The following is a 22242-nucleotide window of genomic DNA, read 5'->3' on the forward strand; positions in this document are numbered from 1 at the left end:
TGCTACTACTGCTACCGCCATGTAGGATCCGGATGGAATCATGATGGGAAACTACGACACGGCGCTGCCTGCACGGCCCTGCAGTGCATTCCCGAAGGTAGGTGCCGGCGGGCTGATGTTCGGAGCCTACCCTGGAGACCTAAGCGACGGGGCTGCTGCTGCTGCAGACTGCAGCAGTGTGTGTGTGCGCTTGGGTGGTGGTGGGCGGGCAGCGGGCCTGAGCGAAATCGGGCTGGAATGGATTCCTCCGTTATCGTGCCGTGCTGCTGCTCCTGCAACTGTGTGCGCTTCAGTGGGCGGGCCTGGGCCCACCCAGGTCCACCCGTAGCTACGCCCCTTCCTTAGTCGTAAGAAAAACGTCCAAGAGAAGGACGCCCATCACAAAATCTGAAGAAAAAAAACGTCCAAGTGCTCGTCAGGGACATCTTTTTTTTTTTTCTTGAGACCTTTTTTTTTGAGTGAAGGACGTCCCTGACGAGCACTTGAACGTTTTTTTTCTTCCGATTTTTGCGATGGGCGTCCTCCTCTGCATGGGTCCCGTGCAGCCCCAACGAGAGGTGCAGACCTCCTGTTAGGTTTTCCACGGTGCATGGGGTCGGAAAACGGCTATGCATCTGCCTTGCAATACTAATTAGCTCATTATAATAACTTTTAGATCATTTGCATTCCATTTTTGTTAGCTGCTACCGTGACAGGAAAATGGCTCGGAGAACTCTTTTGTGCAAGTCTTGTTTTACTACTTGCTCGCTAGACTGGCTAGAACTGGTTTAAAAACCACGTTGCTGGCTTGTTACATTTTGTGCATCTGGCCCTGAGTGATTCCCACAGGCAATCACTTGCAAATGAGCTGCTTGGGGGGGAGCCAATCGCTAAGCTGTGCATGCACAGAACAGCCAGTCGCTAAGCATGGCTGCTCTATGCATGCTCTGAATAGCGTGTATGAAAGCCATGGATAACTTTTTTTTCAAACTTTTTTGATACAAAGCCACCAAAGCTGGGACCAGAGGGAAAGGGGTGATTTTTAATTTTTAAGTAAGGGTGACTGGGGAGTACATGCGCTGCACACAGCTCTAAGCAGCTGCGTTTCAATGTTCCCACTGCCTGCATGAAGAACTGCCTGCTATGACTGCTCCAGACCTCCTGTAAAATTTCCAGTTAAAGGTAGGCGGGCCTTTCTGTGCATTGTTCGTAAATGGCTGTGCATCACTCGGAATGCACATTTGAATACTGATCGATTCTGATCATTAGCAGTTTAGCATGCGATTTTCATTGGCTGCCACCTTGAATGGTGAAAAGCACTCAGAGCCCCTTTGTGCCCTTTTGTGCATTGCCCACTGAATACCGAGCTCGTTGAACCAGCTGGAACCGGTAAAAAAAAAAAAACATGTTGCTGGCCCAATAAGTTGTGTGCATCTCCCCCTAAGACTGCATGTAAATGCACTTTATTCATAACTGTTTGTAAAGTAAAAAAAGAAAAAAAAAACCTCCAGCCACTCCTCACATATTTTAAATTTGGCAAATATATTACTGTAACCAATATGCAGGCTCCAAGGAGAAGCTTTTATCAGGATCCAAAGCCTTAAGACAATAATTTTTGTTGAATTTAAAACTTGCGAGATGTACCTTAACACTTATATTTTGTGATTTCATACTGCCAGACTTTTGACAGATTTCTGTCTGAGCCTCTGGTAATATTGTGAGGACAATTGATGTTTCAGGCACTGGACGTTTTCCTATGCAAAATGTGCATCAGGCTCAATCTTACACGTTACTACCAGGCTGCACATGGCATGCTTTTCAAAGGTTTTGCTGCTATCTGGTATTATGTCTGTAGGCCTCCGTTCCTACATAGAACCAAACATAGCACCATCTAGTGACACATTACAAAATATTTCAATATATCTTTATACAAACTGAAAGGTCCTTACATATATTTCTTAATAAATAAAAATCATTAGTTTTTTTACAATAAAATTCACGAATCATTATTGTTGGGGAGAAAAAAAGACTGAAATCATATTTCATTCCATTAGTCTATACAGGGTCCCTGAGAAACAGAACCAGTGCTGGGGCAAGACTGCTGCAGCTGCTGTCCCCCTCCACTCGGTCTGCTGCCACTGCCCCCCCCCCCCCCATTCGGGCTGCTGCCACTGCCCCCCACTCAGGCTGCCCCCTTGCCTTCCTGTGTCTGCTCCTCCCTCAGTTTGTCAGTCTCCTTCTCCTGTGTGCCAGGACACAATCACCTGGGTTCCAAGACACGGGAACAGGAGAGAGACAGACCAAGGGAGCAGAACCTTCTGCCTGCCTCCAGAAGCCTCGGATGCTGGGCCCAGGGTATCTTGCCGCCCTGCCCCCCCTCTCAGCAGCCCTGGGTTTACACAAAGGCAATATTCAAAAAATGGTGAGCTCCTGGCATAGGTGACTCTGCATTTGATTTTAGGAAGCAACTTTTTTTTTTTTTTTTGCTGAAAATTAGTTCCTAACTTTAGGTCCCTAAAAGTGAGGATTCTAAATTTAGGCCTGCTTCAGTCATTTACATTTAGTCACCTGCATAAGTCGCCTTAGGGGCCTTTTCAGTAAGCGGTGGTAAGCACTAACATGTGCTTACTGCACGCTAAAAGGCACTACCGTGGGACACGTACAGGCATCCTGTGGTAGTTCTGGGCAGGGGTGTAGCTATGTAGGGCCATGGGGGCATGGGCCCCCACAGATTTAGTCCGGACCCCCTCTTCTGTTGACCTCCCTGCTGACCCTCCCCCATCACTTTTGACCCCCCCCCCCCCCCGCCGCTGCAAGGTACCTTTGCTGGCGGGGGTCCCCAACCCCCGCCAGCCTTAGTCTTCAGCGCCGATCTCTGGCACGTTCACTCACTTTGCTGACCTGTGCTGTGAGTCCTGATGTCCTGCACGTTCCTTTAAGTGAAACTGAGCATGCTGGGGGAGGCAGGATATTATGTGCCCCCTCACCTTGGGCTCTGTACCCCCATCCCGCTGAGGTCTGGCTATGCCCCTGGTTCTGGGATTGGTATGCACTACTCATGCACTAAAAAATAGGGGGGGTTATGCGGGGGCATGTTTGGAGGTGGAGAGTAGGCATGTTCTGGGCTAATCGGATAGCATGGGTAAATCGCCGTGTGCTGTCTGATTAGCACGGGATTAGCATGTGAGCCCTTACCGCCTAGTAAATAGGTGGAAGTAAGGGCTCAAGTGCTAATGGCCGTGCACTAATTGGGGAATAAATGTGTGGCCATCAATGTGGAAATATTTATTATTATTCATTTATTTCAGTACAGTGATACCTCGGTTTTCGTCGATAATCCGTATGAAAACAATTGGCGAAATCCAACTGACGAAAACTGAGGCAATGTGTAGGGTCATCAGGGGAAGGCTCAGCTGCATTGAGCCTGCCATGAGTGGGAAAGTGCAGGGTACAAATGTAACAACAACATACCCTTCAAAATCTCTCTGATGCACACATCCTGGGCAAAAACAATGCTACACTGAGCAGGAGAATGCGTGGGTCGCCCTTTGTTTTTGCAAAATTAGCAGCTAGGTCATGTGGGCACGCCAATGAAATCTGAGGCAACCGACAGAATCCGAGACAAATTTTTTGCAAAAAAATCAACGAAAACCGAAACCGACGATAACCGAAGTCAACGAAAACCGAGGTATTACTGTATTTATTTACTGCCTAAGCCTAGATCATTTTACAGCCGTACTAAAAGTGTCCTTAGTGATCGGGAAGGCCCTGCGCTACAGATTCCAAGGCTACGTTTTAGCACAGTTTAATAAAAGGGCCCCTTAGTGCTGAAAATCAGACTTTCCGTGACCCTCACCCCATCCACGTTTAGGAACCTATTAAAAATACATTCTTAAAATTAGGTGCTCAGTGGAGGGGGCATTTGGATTTAGGAAGATCTGAAATATCTAGAACTCACTGAAGTGTGGTGCTATATATATTTTATGATAGCAAAAATCCAAAAAAGCAGAAGGAGCCTTCAAAAATGAGAGCATCTCAGCTGTACGTTATTGAACGGACCCGATGCGGTCTGCGTTTCGGCAACAAATGTCTGTGTCAAGGGTCTAAATAAATCAACATTAACAAAAGAATAATTAAATAAAACCATGAATGAATAAAACATATACACACTTTTAAAAGGGTAAAAATCCAAAGTACTATTTTACCTGTTTACTAAGCCGCGCTAGCGTCTGCAGCCCTTCAATGCTGACACAGCCCATTCAAAGTGAATGGGCTGTGTCAGCATTACTTCATAGCAGCTGCTAGTGCAGTTTAGTAAACAGGGGTCTCTATCCTGCTTATAATTGAAAAAGAAAAACGCCTATATTGCGACCCAAATCGGGAGATGGACGTTTATCTCACAAAAACGAATAAAGCGGTATAATCGAAAGCCGATTTTTGGACGTTTTCAACTGCACTCCGTCGCGGATGCGGACAAAGTTGATGGGGGCGTGTCAGAGGTGTGGCGAAGGCGGAACTGGGGCGTGGTTATCTGCCGAACAAAGATGGGCGCATTTCACCGATAATGGGAAAAAAGTATGTGTTTGTAGCTAGAATTTAGGACACTTTTCCTGGACCCTGTTTTTTCACGAATAAGGCCCCAAAAAGTGCCCTAAATGACCAGATGACCACTGGAGGGAATCGGGGATGACCTCCCCTGACTCCCCCAGTGGTCACTAACTCCCTCCCACCACAAAAAAATGATGTTTCACAACTTTTTATTTTCACCCTCAAATGTCATACCCAGCTCCCTGACAGCAGTATGCAGCTCACTGGAGGAGTTGTTAGGGGGTGCAGTGGACTTCAGGCAGGTGGACCCAGGCCCATCCCCCCTACCTGTTACAATTGTGCTGCTTAATGCTTATTAGTCGTCCAACCCCCCCCCAAACCCACTGTACCCACTTGTAGGTGCCCCCCTTCACCCCTTAGGGCTATAGTAATGGTGTAGACTTGTGGGCAGTGGGTTTTGAGGGGGATTTGGGGGGCTCAACACACAAGGGAAGGGTGCTATGCACCTGGGAGCTCTTTTACCTGTTTTTTTGGTTTTGTAAAAGTGCCCCCTAGGGTGCCCGGTTGATATCCTGGCATGTGAGGGGGGACAGTGCACTACGAATCCTGGCCCCTCCCACGAACAAATGCCTTGGATTTATTCGTTTTTGAGCTGGGCGCTTTCATTTTCCGTTATCGCTGAAAAACAAAAACGCCCAGCTCACAAATTGTCGAATAAAACATGGACGTCTATTTTTTCCAAAAATACGGTTCGGTCCGCCCCTTCACGGACCCGTTCTCGGAGATAAACGCCCATGGAGATAGACGTTTTCGTTCAATTATGCCCCTCCACATGTAATAATAAAATTAAAATAAAATGATGCAGGCATTTGTTGCTGAAACGCAGACCATGTCGGATCAGTTCAATAAAGTGCAGCTGAGACACTCTCATTTTTTAAGGCTCCTTGTGCTTTTGGATTTTTGCTGTAGGATTCCATCTCCTTTGTAGCCTATCCTATATAATAATTCTCACCTCCAACGTTCTGTATTGCCTGGGACCATGCCACCCTCGGAGTTGGTCAGGAAGGCTCCATAGATCACTAACGTCACCTGGAACAGTAACCAACCACAAGACAGGAGCAAGAGGCCCCACCCCTACCGCCCTCGCCGCAACGACACGCCCCTCTCTCACTATCACCACCACAGCCTGAAACGTGGGATCCGGGTAGTAGGCTAAAAAGTCAGGTGGTGCTTTGGGCAGCAGTGGAGCCCGCTCTCCCTCTAAGTCCTGGGACCGATTAGGTCGGCGATGTATCGGCAGCAGCCAGCAAGAATGCAGTTTCCCGCTACCACCCTCCACCCCCCATGAGGTCACTGCAGCAAATGCTCTCCCCTCCACCCCCCCCCCCCAAGGTCGCAGCCCTGCCCCAGCCACTTTCCCTCCAGGCCCGCCCACCCGAAACAGACCTGCAAAGTCGGGCCGGTAGAAACACAAAATCAGCTGTTCTTAAAAAGCAAGCGGCACCGCAGTCAGCCATCATGGCTGTTGGCTCTGCAGCAACAGCTGCAGCCGCTCACGTCACTGCCCCTGGAGTAGACCCCAGAGGAGCACAGTGACGTGAGAGGCGCGAGGAGCGGCTGCCATGATGGCTGACTGCAGTTCCACTTTTTAAAAACAGCTGATTTTGTGTTTCTACCGGCCCAACTTTGCAGTTCTGTTTCGGGTGGGCAGGCCTGGAGGAAAAGTGGCTGGGCCTGGGCGGCGACATTGGGGGGATGGGGAGAGAACGAGGGAAAACAAATGGAAGTATGGGGAGAGGTTCCTGAGGGGGGGAGGGGGTCCAGAGACACAGAGTGGGGGGGGGATAGGGGCAGTGGTGTGCTGGAGCAGGCTCTCACAGGCTCGCAAGAGCCGGTTGTTAAGTTTTTAAGAATTTTGGGAGCCGGTTGTTAAAGTAGGGCCCTCCATGGCTACTTTAACAACTGGCTCCCAAAATGTGGGCTTGGGCCCCCTGCTGAATTCTCTTTTACTTTGCTGGTGGGGATGTTGAGCCCTGCCAGCCAAGTAAATAGACTGCTGCTGCTCCCCACTCCTTGTTTCCAACTCTGAGCAGCAGGCTGGGACTTCTCCAGCATGTGTGAGAAGTTTCAGCATGCTCCTCAAAGCAAGACGTTGGGAGTGGTGGCAGTCCATTTATTGCTAGCAAAGGTATGCCTAGCATGCCCGCACGAAGGGAGGGAGGAGAGAGAGGCAAGTGTTGCACCCCCCTCCCCCCGGTCACCCCTGGCCCTTCCAACTGCAGAGCTGGCTAGGTCCGGAGAAAGAGCCTGTTGTTAAAAATTTACCAGCACAACCCTGGATAGGGGGTCCTGAGACCAGAGGGGAGGAGGTCCAGAGCAGAGAGGAGGGGGAGGGGGACCTGAGACCAGGGGGGAGAGGGGAGGAGGGGGTTCTGAGACCACAGAGGGAGGGGGGAGGGAGGGGGTCCTGAAACCAGGGAGGAGGGGGTCCTGAGACCACTGGGGAGGGGTGATCCTGAGACCAGAGTGCAGGGGGTCCAGAGGCCAGACAGAGGGGGAGAGGGGAGGAGGGGGAGAGGGGAGGAGGGGGAGAGGGGGAGGGGGAGGTATCTCTGTCACACACACTCTCTCTCTCACACACAGTCCGTGTCTTTCTCACTCTCACACACTGTCTCTCATACACTCTGTTTCACACTGTATCACATTCACTCTCTATGTGTCACACAGACACTCTCAAACACTCTCTCGATCTCATACACTCTCTCAGTCTCACAGACAGTCTGTGTAACGCACACATACTCTCACACTCTATCTTTCTCACACACTCTCTCTCTCACAGACACACTTGCACCCACTCTCACTCTCTCTCTGTCACACACACACATGCACACACACATTCACTCTCTCTCTCTCTCTCTCTCTCTCTCACACACAGTCACTCTCACACACACTCTGTCAAACATACACACTCTGAGGAAAACCTTGCTAGCGTCTATTTCCTTAGTGTCAGAAACAGGCCTTTTTTACTAGTATTTTATAATACCAAGGCATATGAGGGAAGGGTCTTATCATCATTTGCTTTCATGCACCGCACTAAATTCAATTTTTAAATACATCATGGCCAGGTCCTTTTTTTTTTTCTTTCTCCATTTTATTTAGTTGGATTTTGTTCACACCTTTTTCAGTAGTAGCTCAAGGTGAGTTACATTCAGGTACACTGGATATTTCTCTGTCCCAGGAGGGCTCACAATCTAAGTTTGTACCTGAGGCAATGGAGGGTTAAGTGACTTGCCCAAAATCACGAGGCGCAGCAGTAGGATTTGAACTGGCCACCTCTGGATTTCAAGACCGGTGCACTAACCACTAGGCCACTCCTCCACACCACTCCATTCTCATACTAACCTCCCTGTTTACAAAACTGCGCTAATGGCTGCCGCACAACAATGCCAACACAGCCCATTCAATGTGAATGAGCTGTATTAGCATTAGCGCACGGCTTAGTAAAAAGGGGGGGGGGGTAAGTTTCAGGAGGAAAAGGAAATTTTTCCTGCAGATCTTTTATATACTGACATAACTATAGTGTACCAAGTTTATCTGCATTGATGCTAAGCAGCATTTTATTCCCCAAAGAAAAACACTGATGGAAAAAGTGAAGTCTGCTGTGCATTACTGTCCCCAGCTGTTGTTGTCTTGGTCTGTTGCTTTTCTATCTGTGCAGATTGGCTCAGCCACAGATTAGTCTTGTGGGAAAGGCTAGCAGTATCCCTGAGCCTGACTGTGCAACACAGTAAAGACTATGAGAACCTTGTAAATTTTACCAGGCTCAGCTTTATTTAATATGTTGCAAATCAGAGCTATATAAGTAGTTTACAAAAGTAAAAAACAAAACAAAGGGATCAGGAAAAGGGAAAAAAAAGAAGAAAAGAGCAATGGAAAGACACATAAGGGAACTAGGTTACAATTTTGCATAAAAAGGAGAGGGAATGTGGGATGGGAGCATAATTAACCCTTAAAGAAAAAAAAACAAAACAAAAGGAAGGGGGAGAATGGAAAAAGGAAAACAGGACAAGACTGAAGCGCATCCCAGAGCCTACATACGTAAGCAACTAAAATATTATCAAGCCGTCTTTATGTTAGACTTATATGTAGAGAAGACTTTATTGAAAAACTATGTTTTCAATGCTGTCTTGAAATTCTTAAAAGAAAGCTCAACTTGTAGGTGCTAAGAGCAAGAAGTTGGCAGTGCGGGTAACAGAATGGAGAAGCAGCCCCTAGTGGTTACAGCAGCAGAATGGATACCAGGGTCCAAATCCTGCTGTCATGCCTTCTGATTTTGGGCAAGACTCTTAACCCACCATTGTCTCTGGTTAAAACTTTGGGCTACATTCAATATATGTTCTATTGCATTAACAAGTCTAATTTAGTGGAGGCCCCATTTCATGCAGTGGGACCTGATGTAAGTTCCTACATTCGAGGGGTGTGACTGGCAGAGCTATCAGTGGTGTTTGCAGGGAAATGGACCTGCATATGTTCATGCTGAGTTTGCCACTGACACTGCTGCCAACCTAGGAAGGCTGCAAGGAGGTGAGTGGGAAAGAAGGGGAAGAAAGAGAATGGGGGGGGGGGGGGGTGAGAGAGAGAGACCAGGTGATGCTGGCTGGAGATGGGAATAGAAAGTGAGAGCATAAGAACACAAGAATAGCCAGACTGGGTAAGCAGTATCTTGCCTCCAACAGTGACCAATCCAGATCACAAGTACCTAGTAGAATCCCAAAGAGCAGCGAGATTTCATGCAACAGACCTCAGGGATCAGCAGTGGCTTTCCCCGTGCCCACCTCAATATCAGATTGTGGACCTTTCCTCCAGGAACCTCTTTTAAACCCAGACACATCAACTGTTGTTACCACATCTACAGCTTAACTATTCATTGAGTGAAAAAAAACCCAAACATTTTATCCTATTTGTTTTAAAAGTATTACCATGTAACTTCACGGAGTGTCCTGTCGTCTTTGTACTTTTAGAAAGGGTAAATAATCAATTCACGTCCACCCGCTCTGCTTCACTCAGGATTTTGTAGACCTCTGTCATAACCCCCCCCCCCCCACCACCATCATCTCTTTTGCAATCTGAAGAGCCCTAACCTCTTAAGCCTTTCCTTATATGAGAGGAGTTCCATCCCTTTAATCATTCTGATCGGTCTTCTTTGAACCTTTTCTAATCCCCCTATATCTTTTTTGAGAGAGTGCAACCAGAATTGCACACAATACTCAAGGAGAAGTTGCACCATGGAGCAATATAGAGACATTGTAATGTTATGTCTTATTTTCTATCCCTTTCCTAATAATTCCAAGCATTTTGTTTCCTTTTTTGGTTGCCACCGCATACTGAGCAAAAGATTTTAGTATATTGTCCATGATGACTCCTAGATCTTTTTCATGGGTGGTGACTCCTAATGTGGGGCTGGGGGGGGGGGTATGATTGAGGTCTACAAAATCCTGAGTGACATAGAATGGGTAAAAGTGAATCGATTTTTCACTCTTTCAAAAAGTAGAAAGACTAGGGGACACTCAATGAAATTACTTGGAAATAGTTCTAAAACAAAATGGAGGAAATATTTTTCATGCAAATAATAGTTAAGCTCTGAAACTCACTGCTGGAGGATGTGGTAAAGGTAGTTAATGTATCTGGGTTTAAAAAAGGTTTGGACAGGTCACTGGAGGAAAAGTCCATAGCCTGCTATTGAGATAGACATGGGGGAAGCCACTACTTGCCCTGGGTTTGGTAGCATGGAATGTTGCTGCTGTTTGGGTTTCTGCCAGGTACTTGTGACTTGGCTTGACCACTGCTGCAAGCAGGATATTGGGCTAGATGGTTTGACCCAGCATGGCTATTCTTATGTAATGTGGAATCTAGCATCAAGTATCTATGATTTGAATTATTCTTCCCAATGTGCATCAGTTTCCATTTGTCCACATTAAATTTCATCTGCCATTTCAATGCCCAGTCTTCTAGTGCCTAAGGTCCTCCTGCAATTTCTCACAGTCCGCATGCTATTTAACAACTTTGAATAAGTTGTGTCATCTGTAAATTTCATCACCTCACTCGTCTTTCCCATTTCTAGATCATTTGTAAATATGTTAACAAGCACCGGTCCCAGTACAGATCCCTGGGGCACTCCACTATTTACCTTCCTCCATTGAGAAAAATGGCCATTTAACCCTACTCTCTGTTTTCTATCTTTTAATCAGTTCCCAGTCCACGACAGAACATTGCCTCCTATCCCATTGCTGTTTAATTTTCTCAGGAGTCTCTAAGAGAGAGAGAGTGAGATGGCTGCATGGCAGAGGGAGAGAAAAAGATACTTAATTCAGGGGTAAGAAGTTGAATCACAGGGGATGGAGGGAAGAGAAGGGGAGAGAATCCAAACCTATGGAAAGAAGGAGAAATGCTGGACTATGTGGGGGATATGGAGAGAATAGGAAAGATGCTGGACCATGTTAGGGTGGGAGTGAAGAGAGAAAGGAAAAGCTGGACACATGAAAGGACAGGTATACAGAGGTGAGATGTTGAACATGGGGGAACATAGGAACAAAGAGAGGGGAGATGCTGAATATAGCTAAAGATAGGAAGACACAGAAAGGAGATAGATAATGGACATTTAGAAAAAATGTCAAATGGACAGGAGATCCTGGCAAGAGAGTTAAGAGAAGAAAGAAGAAAGCAGAAACAAGATACTTGTACCAAAATGATTAGAAAATAAAATAAACAGTCAAGAAAAATAGAAAAAGTCATTTCATTTTTCATGATTAGAATATATCAGTGTTTGGAATGTACATATGCCAGAGCTGATGGGAAGCTCAGGGTACGTTTGAAATTTCTTTGACTTATGGAGTTCTTGGCTTGATGAAGTTGAGAAACATACTATTTTGATGATACTTGTTAATTCTTTAGCTTATACTATTAATTATGTAGTTCCTAATTTTGACTGAGCTTCTTTTATGTAACATCTTGCTGGGATAGAGCAGTATATAGATTCTCTCATGCATGTTTTTTTTATTTTAAGGTTGGATTACTGTAATGTTATCTATTCTGGTACACAGCGATAGGGAGTGGGAAGTAGACCAAGCTGACCAGGAACACACGCGGAGCCTTCTAGGTATGGTAAAACATTTATTGGTGAAGACTCAACACAGACCTGTCTTTCGGCAGTTAGCCTGCTTCAGGAGTCTAAATTAAAAACAATAAACAATTTTAAAATATACATAATAAAACTATATATGTATGAATATCTACAACAATCATAAATAAATAAATAAATAAATAAATAATAAAACATTTAAATATATACTCAAATAAGAAGACTATAAAAATAATGAAAATCTTGTATAATGCTTAAGCAGAATCATAAAAGATATGTATAAACCAAAGAAAAAGGACTGACCTTCATATAATATGTAAAGCACCACAGAGGAATGGTTAGTAAAAGTAGATAAGAACAACTGATCTAAAAAAACAGATATACACACTCAGAAACATATGTATAAAAAATTAATATGAATATAAATCAAAATTCTAAAATATACAGTTTTTTGTATCAGATGCGCTAAAAAATAATTTGTCATGGTATTGTGGCATAGAAAAAGAATGACATGAACCCACTAAAACTGATGAGGGGATGTGCAGAGCTATTTATGGATAGCAAAAAGCTAAAAAGTAAAAACATGAAGAGAGCTCAAAGAATTGTATTATCAACAACGTAAATCAGGGAGTAACAGAAGATATTGGTTGTAGTATAAGAAAAGGACTACTACTACTACTTATCATTTCTATAGCGTTACTAGACGTACGCAGCGCTGTACACTTGAACATGAAGAGACAGTCCCTGCTCGACAGAGCTTACAATCTAATTAGGACAGACAAACAGGACAAACAAGAGATAAGGGAATATTAAAGTGAGGATGATAAAATAAAGGTTCTGAACAAGTGAACAAGGGTTAGGGGTTAAAAGCAGCATCAGCAGCAAAAGGACACATATATCATTTTAGAAAATAATATAGTATGAAGTGCCAAATGATAAGATAAAGTAAACGTCATGAAATCATGTAGGTAAGCCTGAAAAAGCAAACGGAAGGACAGAATTATATGATGTGGAGGGGCATAATCGAAAGGGATGCCCAGGTTTTGCTGAGGACGTTCTCGCAAAACATCCCAATGGAGGGGCGGGGAAACCCGTATTATCGAAACAAGATGGACGTCCATCTTTCGTTTTGATAATACGGTCGGGGATGCCCAAATCTTGACATTTAGCTCGTCCTTAGAGATGGTCGTCCCTAGACTTGGTCGTTTCTGATTTTCAGCGATAATGGAAACCAAGGACACCCATCTCAGAAACGACCAAATGCAAACCCTTTGGTTGTGGGAGGAGCCAGCATTCATAGTGCACTGGTCCCCATGACATGCCAGGACACTAACTGGGCACCCTAGGGGGCACTGCAGTGGACTTCATAAATTGCTCCCTTACCTTGTGTGCTGAGCCCCCCAAAACCCAATACCCAAAACTGTACACCACTACCATAGCCCTTACGGGTGAAGGGGAGCACATAGATGTGGGTACAATGGGTTCCTGGTGGGTTTTGGAGGGCTCACATTTACCACCACAAGTGTAACAGGTAGGAGGGGTATAGGCCTGGGTCTGCCTGCCTGAAGTGCACTACACCCAATAAACTGCTCCAGGGACCTGCATACTGCTGTGATGGACCCGAGTATGACATTTGAGGCTGGCACAAAATATTTTTAAAGATGTTTTTTTGAGGGTGGGAGGGGATTAGTGACCACTGGGGGAGTAAGGGGAAGTGATCCCCCGATTCTCACCGGTGGTCATCTGGTCAGTTTGGGCATGATTTTGTGGCTTGGTCGTAAGAAAAACAAGACCAGGTAAAGTCGTCCAAGTGCTCATCAGGGACGCCCTTTTTTTCCATTATGGATCGAGGACGCCCATGTGTTAGGCACACCCAAGTCCCGCCTTCACTACGCCTCCGACACGCCCCCATGAACTCTGGTCATCCCTGCGACGGAAAGCAGTTGGGGATGCCCAAAATCGGCTTTCGATTATGCTGGTTTGGGCGAAACTGTGAGAAGGACACCCATCTTCTGATTTGTGTCGAAAGATGGGCATCCTTCTCTTTCAAAAATGAGCCCAATAGAGAGGCAAGTTACCATACAGGAACAGGATGGAGATTCAGCCGTTAACAAGCAGTTAAAATAAGTGAGGAAGAAAAAAAAAGGGAAGCATGAAATAGAAGTAGGAGTGTAAAAATTGGAAGAGTGTGAATAGAGAAATATAGAAATGTGGTGACCTTGAATGTACTTATAAATGCTAGAGAGAAATAGTAATGATGAATATATAAACAATGTCGGAACTCAGTATGAGAAAAAGAACAAGATTAAGTGGAGTGTATAGTAAAAAGGTATTTTAAAATATTGCCGTGAACACTAGAGTAAAAGTATGAATGACACATACCTTCAAAAAGACCTTTGTAGGGCAAACAGGATTGGTAGTGTCAGCAAGCTATCTCTGCTCAGGGAAAAAAAATCAAAATAGTGACGCAGTGATTTAAAGGGAAAAAAAGCGCCAAAAGGACACACATGTGCAGAAGTACTAAAAGTGGACTTAGTAAGAAAAAGCAGAGAGAAGTATGGATAAATTGTAAAAAGTGTGGGTAGGAACAACTAAACCGGATGGGAAAAAGCCAAAGAAAAAATAGAGAAATAGTGTGCCGGCATGTTCATAATGGGTAGGAGTGTAAAAGACAGAAAGCATTATAGTTAAGATACGTATGAAGTGACGGTATAACAGTGGTAATGTAAATATGGGATAGGCTTTCACTGAAATGCTGGAAATAAAGCGGGTAAAAATATAGAGGTGATAATGTAAAATAAAACAATATGAAAGAAGAGAACACAAACGGAAATAAGACAAAATCAAATAAAAAAAGAAAACTGGAGATGAAGAAAGAAAAACACACTGATTGAAATATGAAGTGTATGAGGATATGTATAAAACTATACTTTTCTAGAGGTGTCTTTCACACTTCAGTGCAATCACTGGTCCTCAGCCGCCTTGTCTATTGCAATGGCATCTATTCAGGGTGCAGAGATGTGCTCCTGAAAAAAATTAGACAGCTCAGAATACTGCTGCCAGGCTAATCTACGGTGTAACTAAATTTGAAAGTGCAAGACCATTGCGAGAGAAACTGCACTGGCTTCCCGTCAAGGACCGTATCACTTTTAAAATTTGCGCCCTAGTACATAAAATAAGAATAGTATAGAGCAATGGTTCCCAAACCTGGTCCTGGAGACACCCCAGCTAATCGGGTCTTCAGGATACCCACAATGTTTTAAGGTGAATTTTCATGCCTCTATACCAGTGGTTCCCAAACCTGGTCCTGGAAACACCTCAGCCAGTCAGGTTTTCAGGATACAATGAATATTCATGAGAGAGATTTGCATGCAGTGGAGGTACTGCATGCAAATCTCTCTCATGAATATTTATTGTATCCTGAAAACCTGACTGGCTGAGGTGTTTCCAGGACCAGGTTTGGGAACCACTGGTATAGAGGCATGAAAATTCACCTTAAAACTCTGATTACTAAGATAGGAGATGAACCAGTCTACGACTGTACAACTACTCCTTATTTCTAGAAAGTTGCATGCCCAAATTCCTGACTAGTGTGCAAAACTGCATATGGAACTTATAGAATGAGGTCAGTCGCGCACATAACTTAGTTGGTTACTTAGATGCTAACTGGCCTTAACAACCAATTATTGGCTATAATTGGTGTTAATTGGTGCTCATTGGCACTAACCTGCACTTAACTGTCCTTAGTTGGTATTCTATAAGTTGCACGTTCAAATTCCAGGGTGTGCAACTCCAAGAGGAGTGCGGACTTCGGAAGGACATGGGTGGACTGTGGTCATGTCAGGTAGTTACATGCATGGGTTACAGAATACTAGCATTTATGCACCTAGCTGCCTACAGTTAGATGTGAGCAAGTACACCAGCCATTTGGCTGGTTGAGTACTCGTGCCTCAAATTAGGTGCAAAAATGCAGACTTACGCTAGTATTCTAGAATGGCAGCTGGATGCACAACTTCTATTACAGAATCCACTCTTAGACTGAATCATCTCAATAATACAGAATTATAATGAAATATTTTTTATCTTTCTTTCTAGTATCCCTTAACTGGCCAGTGTACAAACTAATTAATACAACAGGAACAATATCAGATAAGTACTTTTACACTTTAACTTTGTCCCAACAAAAAATGCCTGAAGTTAGCAACAATGTATTTTAGCTAATACTTTGTATTAACCTTTTTCGCAACAGGTACAGTAATCTGTCAGAACCCAAAACCTCTCTCAGGTAAGTGAAACTTAGTTTTTAAGATGTTTTCTATTTCTTTATATTTGTGTTGTCTGTCTGTCTGTATTCCACTTTGGTCTCATCAGTTTTTCTTCTGCCTTCTCCTTTCTTTAACATTGGAGCTGTATCGGTCCTTCTTCTTCTTCTTCTTTAGTTCCTACTCCCTGACTTTACCAACTCAGAAAGAAAAAACCTTAACTATCTCAGGTAAATTTTAAGGTTAGATTCTCTCTGGAATTCCCCTATCTAATTAAAATCAAAACAAAACAGCTAATTGAGATCCCTATTACAACCATCCCGCAAATTTTTCTACCCTCAACAAAAGAACATTCAAACCTCAGACAGAGGGGCATTTTTGAAAGAAATGTCTAAATCAGAATTTGGATGTTTTATAAAGACATCCAAATTCCGAACAGGAAGGAAGGTCATTTTTGAAAAAGATGGACATCTATCTTTTGTGTTCCAAAAATACTATGGATGTCCTGTGATTTGGGCGTCCTTTGTTTTGGTCCATTTTCGAACAAAAGATGTCCAAATGCAAGACATCCAAAACAGAGGAGGAGTGGCTTAATGGTTAGTGCAGCGGGCTTTGATCCTGGCAACATGGGTTCAATTCCCACTGCAGCTCCTTGTGACTTTGGGCAAGTCAAATGCACAAGGGGCATTTTTGGATATGACTTCAAAGTCTGAATTTGGACATTTTTTGTAAAACATCCAAAATCAGAACAGGAAAGGTAATTTTCTACAAAAAAAGTCTAGGGGAGGGGAGAATTGAATGATGAGCATCATAGGGATGAAGGGAAAAAGTGGGGGTATACAGAATAATTACTGAGAAAAGATGAGGAGGACAGCCAATAGGAAGAGCCTGATGGGCAAGAACACGTGTTTTAAAACAAAGTTCAGTAGGATGGCGAGAGCCTGTGCAATTGTAAAATTAAAGGATCAACATGGTCAAATTGCTTGGCTTTCATTAGGAGGCAGGTGGCTGAGTTTTGCAAGGTCTGGAGTCAGTGGAGGAGAGATTGGGAGATACCTGTGTAGACAGTATTACAGTAATCTGGACAAGAAATAATGGAAGCATGAATGAGTGTGTGCATAGAGGCAGAATCTAAATACTAATGGAACAAAGATGATGTAACCAAAAGAAGCCTCTTTTTATGACTTGGGACACCTGGGGTTCAAAAGAGAGATGTGAATCGATAATTATCCCCAAATAACAAAAAACAGAGACTGGAGATAAAGGAAGATTAAAAAGTGTAAGGGGGATTGAAGGTTGAAGGTGAAACCCAGTCACTGAACAAGCGGTGGTTTTGGATGTGTTTAGTACAAGCTTGTGTGAGAAAAGCCAGTTTGAAAGCACTTGTAGGGCACGCAAGGACCCTCCTTTTCATTCAAGGCTCTATGTGCTTCCACCATCTTTCTTTATTCATGGCAATAGGGCCATCTTTATAGATACAGTGGACCAATTTATACCCAATTTTGTCAGGACTTCTACCACATCCATCCATTGTCATTTCAATGTAGAAACACCCATTGTTATGTCTCATGTGCCCTCAGGCCCCACACTGGGTGACACTTTTATACAGCCTCCTTCCCAGATGTACATGGTATCAGATGCCACATGCAAGATCTGATGTGGATTTTCTATTGGAGAAAGGGATTTTCCACTTCAGAGTTAAAAGAGAAACTCCTGTAGAGACATAGCGTGCACTACAATGAAGCATTATTCTACATTATGAACCTGACTTTTAACAGACTATGTCAGCTCCCATGCACAGGCTTGTTCCTGTAATAGACCTCATGAACATTGCTGACACATCAAGACTAACAGAGGAAAACAACTATTTACATTGTTGGGGACCTTCATGAACAAGAAGAAAACATTTATGGCAGTAAGAGCTAGGTCCTAGGGCCCCCAAAGACATAACATTGGAAAACATCAGACTTTGTTGTTCTAGTCAGCATGGCACCAAACCGGAGGAAAGGATATGACTCCCCTTTTATGAGCTGTTATCAGTTCAAATGAGAGCTGCTTTCAGCTATCATGACACAACCACATGATGAAGGCTCATTAATCTGTGGCATCGCCTGCATGAATGCTCTTGCCCGGCTGGGAACAGTATACCTAGTGACCAACCTGCGTTCTCTGCTGCTGCCTTGCCTGATCCTGAGGTGAAACCACACCTGCCAGCCTATGCCTTCAGTCCCTGACTTTCTATAGAACCAGTATTTGTGAGTGTTGTCAAGTTAAACTGGTTTACTGCTTGGGGTGTCACGTATCCTATAAGTTTAGGACTAGACTTGTGTGCATTATCTTTGCCTTGACAGGTAAATGAAATCATTGTTCTACCATCATTTTGTGTAATTCTACTTAAGCATTGTCTCTGATCACATTTTCTGCTATTATCTAATAAAACAGATTTTCTATTTTTCTAATACCTAGGCCTTGTGTCCTTTCCTCTCAGTATTTATAATTTGGACTGTTCTGAATTTGGATTGCATGAGTGGGAAGTTTGTTATCTAATCCCAGAGTGTTAAATTTACCATTTCTTTCCATATTTGTACTTTCCTCTCTTTGCTGATCCTCTAATGAGGCACGGTTATTGTATTTAGTCCCCACAATTGGAGGTTCCACTAAGATATACTCCTTGTCCAAATACATTTTGGCAAGGTTTCTACCACAATATACACAGTTGACTAATATCTGTATTTGGCCATGCTGCTTTAAGCTGTGTCATGTGAAATGTCTGTTTTGGCACAGAAATTTGTGGCTTTTGGTAATTTATAACTTGCGGAGAGGGTGCGTTTTAACTGTCTTAAGGCTCAGGTACACATTACAAGGCTGTTATTTGAATAACATTTTGCAGATCAGTGTAGTTATAAATGTGACAGCTTCAAGCCATTCTGATTTGGCTACAGAGACATGGTAGACAGATCACGACACATGGGTTCTAGCTAGCCTGGCAGTTATTGCTTAGGAAGGAATTCTGACTTTAGTACCAGGAGTCAGAGATTAGTTAGTTTGTCTCTCATATGCACTGCAGCAAGTAGTTTGTGCCCTCCTAAGGAGTGAATCCATCTCAAATTTGGTTTACTTGTCACATAAATATGTCTTTTTTTTTTGTTACATTTGTACCCCGCGCTTTCCCACTCATGGCAGGCTCAATGCGGCTTACATGGGGCAATTGAGGGTTAAGTGACTTGCCCAGAGTCACAAGGAGCTGCCTGTGCCTGAAGTGGGAATCAAACTCAGTCCCTCAGTTCCCCAGGACCAAAGTCCACCACCCTAACCACTAGGCCACTCCTCCACTAAAATGAATCCCACTTCTAAAGGCAGGTTTGAGCAAGAAAAACACAGGGGTTGAGAACTCATGTGCACCTTCCTCGGGGAGGAGAACATTTTTGCATGGGGTATATTTCAAAAGAAGAATCCCAGCACCACTGATGCTGGTGACCTTTTTGGACCAACAGGGCAGGCTGGCATAGTCAGTTATAAATCTGAGGACCCCACTAGTGAGCCTGCATCTGAGAGGAATGACATTCTATCAGGTGCTAGGGTGAGACAATTAAAATGTCAATCAGTATCTTCAAAGGGGTACCAGACATGCAGGAAAAAGCGTCACCTGAGGACAAGAGTTACATTGGTAAGAGATCCAGCTCCAGAGGCAAAAAGTAGGAACCACTGCACAGAACCTCCCACTGAATTCAAGCATGTAATTTGAGCCATCATCACTTCAATAAGGTAAGCTGTCATTTTACCTTTTCTGTTTCTCTAGAAGAAAGTTATGCCTTTTTTGCTGTTAGGAGAATTGTTAAAATATAGAGCTCTTGCTTATTGCTTTGCTAATTTAGGAATTTTCTGTCTGACCTAGAACTTTTATTAGCAAGCTATAAATATCCAGTTGCCTCTAAAGTCCATCAGAGGGCAGAAGAGCTTTACTTTCAGGCACTTAGTATCGTTTTACAAGGAAAAAAATAATAAAAAGTCATAAGTAGCTCAAATGTTAAACCGTTTGAGTTGGAAATTGCTTTTGTGAAATGTTAATTAAGGGGTCCTTTTACTAAGATATGCCAAAAAGTGGCCTGTGCTGGTGTAGATGCATGAATTGGATGCGCGCAGCTCCATTTTTCAGCGTACCTGCAAAAAGGTCTTTTTTATTTTTGGCCAAAAATGGACGTGTGGCAAAATAAAAATTGGTGCACATCCATTTTGGGCCTGAGACCCTACCGCTACCCATTGACCTAGCGGTAAAGTCTCACGCATTAATCAGGTGGTAATGGTCTATGTTCGTACAATGCCAATTATCGCCTGGCTAGCGCTGCGTGCCAGATGTTTTCCGGCGCGCTTAGTGGACACACGTAAAAAATGAAATTACTGCCCGGGCCACATGGTAGCTGGACGATAGTTCAAAATTGATGCACATAGGATGCACATAGGTGCCTACGTAGCTTAGTAAAAGGGCCCTTACACCTTTAAGATCAAATAAGGCAGGTATAGTCTAAATAGAGGGGACAGCCCTTTGCACATTTTCCTAGTCAGTCTGTCCTGTCCTCAGAACTGTATGACTGACATGCCAGATGTGTCTGAGAGGACTCCTTCTTTGTCTAAGTGATAGATGTGGAACCAGGTTCCTTGACAGCTTGCTTAGCTTTGTGATTAGGGTATGTGCTAGTATAATAATTGACTGGAAATCCCAGATTTTCTGGAATTATCCTATATAATAATTTGGACCTCTGCACTTCTGTCTGGCTGCCTGGGTTCGTAAACAAGTTCCTACTGGTCCGCAATGGGGATGACATCACAGGGCGGACCAATGGGAAGTGAGAGGGAAGGGAACCCAGCAGCAGGCACCGGAGGTGAGTAAACAATCGCCCCCTCCCTCCCCGTCCTCCCTTTCGAGTTGCAGGACGCCCCCCTCTCTCCCTCCACTCCCCTCAGAGTTCCACACCCCCCTCTCCTCCCAGTTCAACGCCCACCCTCCTCTCTCCCTCGAAGTGCAAGCAGGACCTGTCCTCCGGCAGCCCGTCGCCTTCCTGCGTGGCGGCTCTAATTTAAAAATTGTTACCTCAGGGTCGGGCATCAGCATTGAAGGCGAGCTGCGCTTCACACTGCCTTCCCATCTGTCTGAGCTCTGCCTCTGGTCCCGCACTTCCGGAAACAGAAAATGAGGGTAGGACAAGAGGCAGAGCTCAGACAGATGGAAAGGCAGTCTGTAGCGCCGCTCACCTTCAATGCTGATGCCAGACCCCGAGGTAACAATTTTTAAATTAGAGCCGGCACACAGGAAGGCGAAGGGCTGCCGGAGGACAGGTCCTGCTTGCACTTCGAGGGAGGGAGGCGCAGGGGCATTGAACTCGGAGGAGAGTGGAGGGAGAGGGGTGTCCTGCAACTGGAAGGGGAGGGGGTCATCCTGCAACTGGAATGGGAGGGGGCGGCGTCTTGCTGCTGGAAGGGGAGGGGGGCCTCCAACTCCAGGGGGAGGGGGCCATGGAACTCAAAGGGCAGGGGAGGGGGTCCTGGAACTTGAAGGGGAGGGGGCCTGGAACTCGGAGGAGACGGAGGGAGGGAGGGGGGCTGGAACTCGGATGCAGAGAGGGACGGTGGGAGGAAGGGAGGGGGGCTGGAACTCGGACGACAGAGAGGGACAGAGGGAGGGAGGTAGGGATGGGGGCGTGGAATCTTGCTAGCGCCCGTTTCATTCCTCTACGAAGCAGGCCTCTTTTACTCATTTCCTTATATTATCTTGTTGTCTGTGGTCTGTAAAATACAGATGCAGAAGCAATTGCATGCCGTGTACACCTAGCATGCAGAAGCTCTACGATTCACTGGGAGAGCCATGAGGGAAAGTAACCTAGTTTAATTAACACTTCAACATGTTAAATCTTAACTCCATTAGTGTGCATTTAAAGGCAGAGCAGGGACGGTAATGGGTCCTCTTTACTGGAGTTGCTGTATATCTCAGTTAGTTTCTTATAAGTCATTTCTATTCTCTGAATATATCAGAAATGCTTGTCTGAACAAACATCTAAAAAAGTATTTGTAATTAGCTATAAGAACGTAATACCAATAGCTAATATCTATGTGAGCCATTTGTTTTTCTTTCCCTTGTGTAGCCTTTCTATCAGAGAAGATCAGATAGTAATGTAGCTTATAAGTCACTCTTTTAAGCTCTTGTTTTGTTACAGTCTATGGCATATAAAAGTAAGATTGCTTGAGTGTTAACACCTGGAATGATGCTTTTTTTGTTAAGCATACTATAGTGTCGTTTGCTAAGACTTTACCCTGTTTTGT

The sequence above is a fragment of the Microcaecilia unicolor genome, chromosome 1, assembly GCF_901765095.1.
Source record: "Microcaecilia unicolor chromosome 1, aMicUni1.1, whole genome shotgun sequence".
Classification (NCBI taxonomy): Eukaryota; Metazoa; Chordata; class Amphibia; order Gymnophiona; family Siphonopidae; genus Microcaecilia; species Microcaecilia unicolor.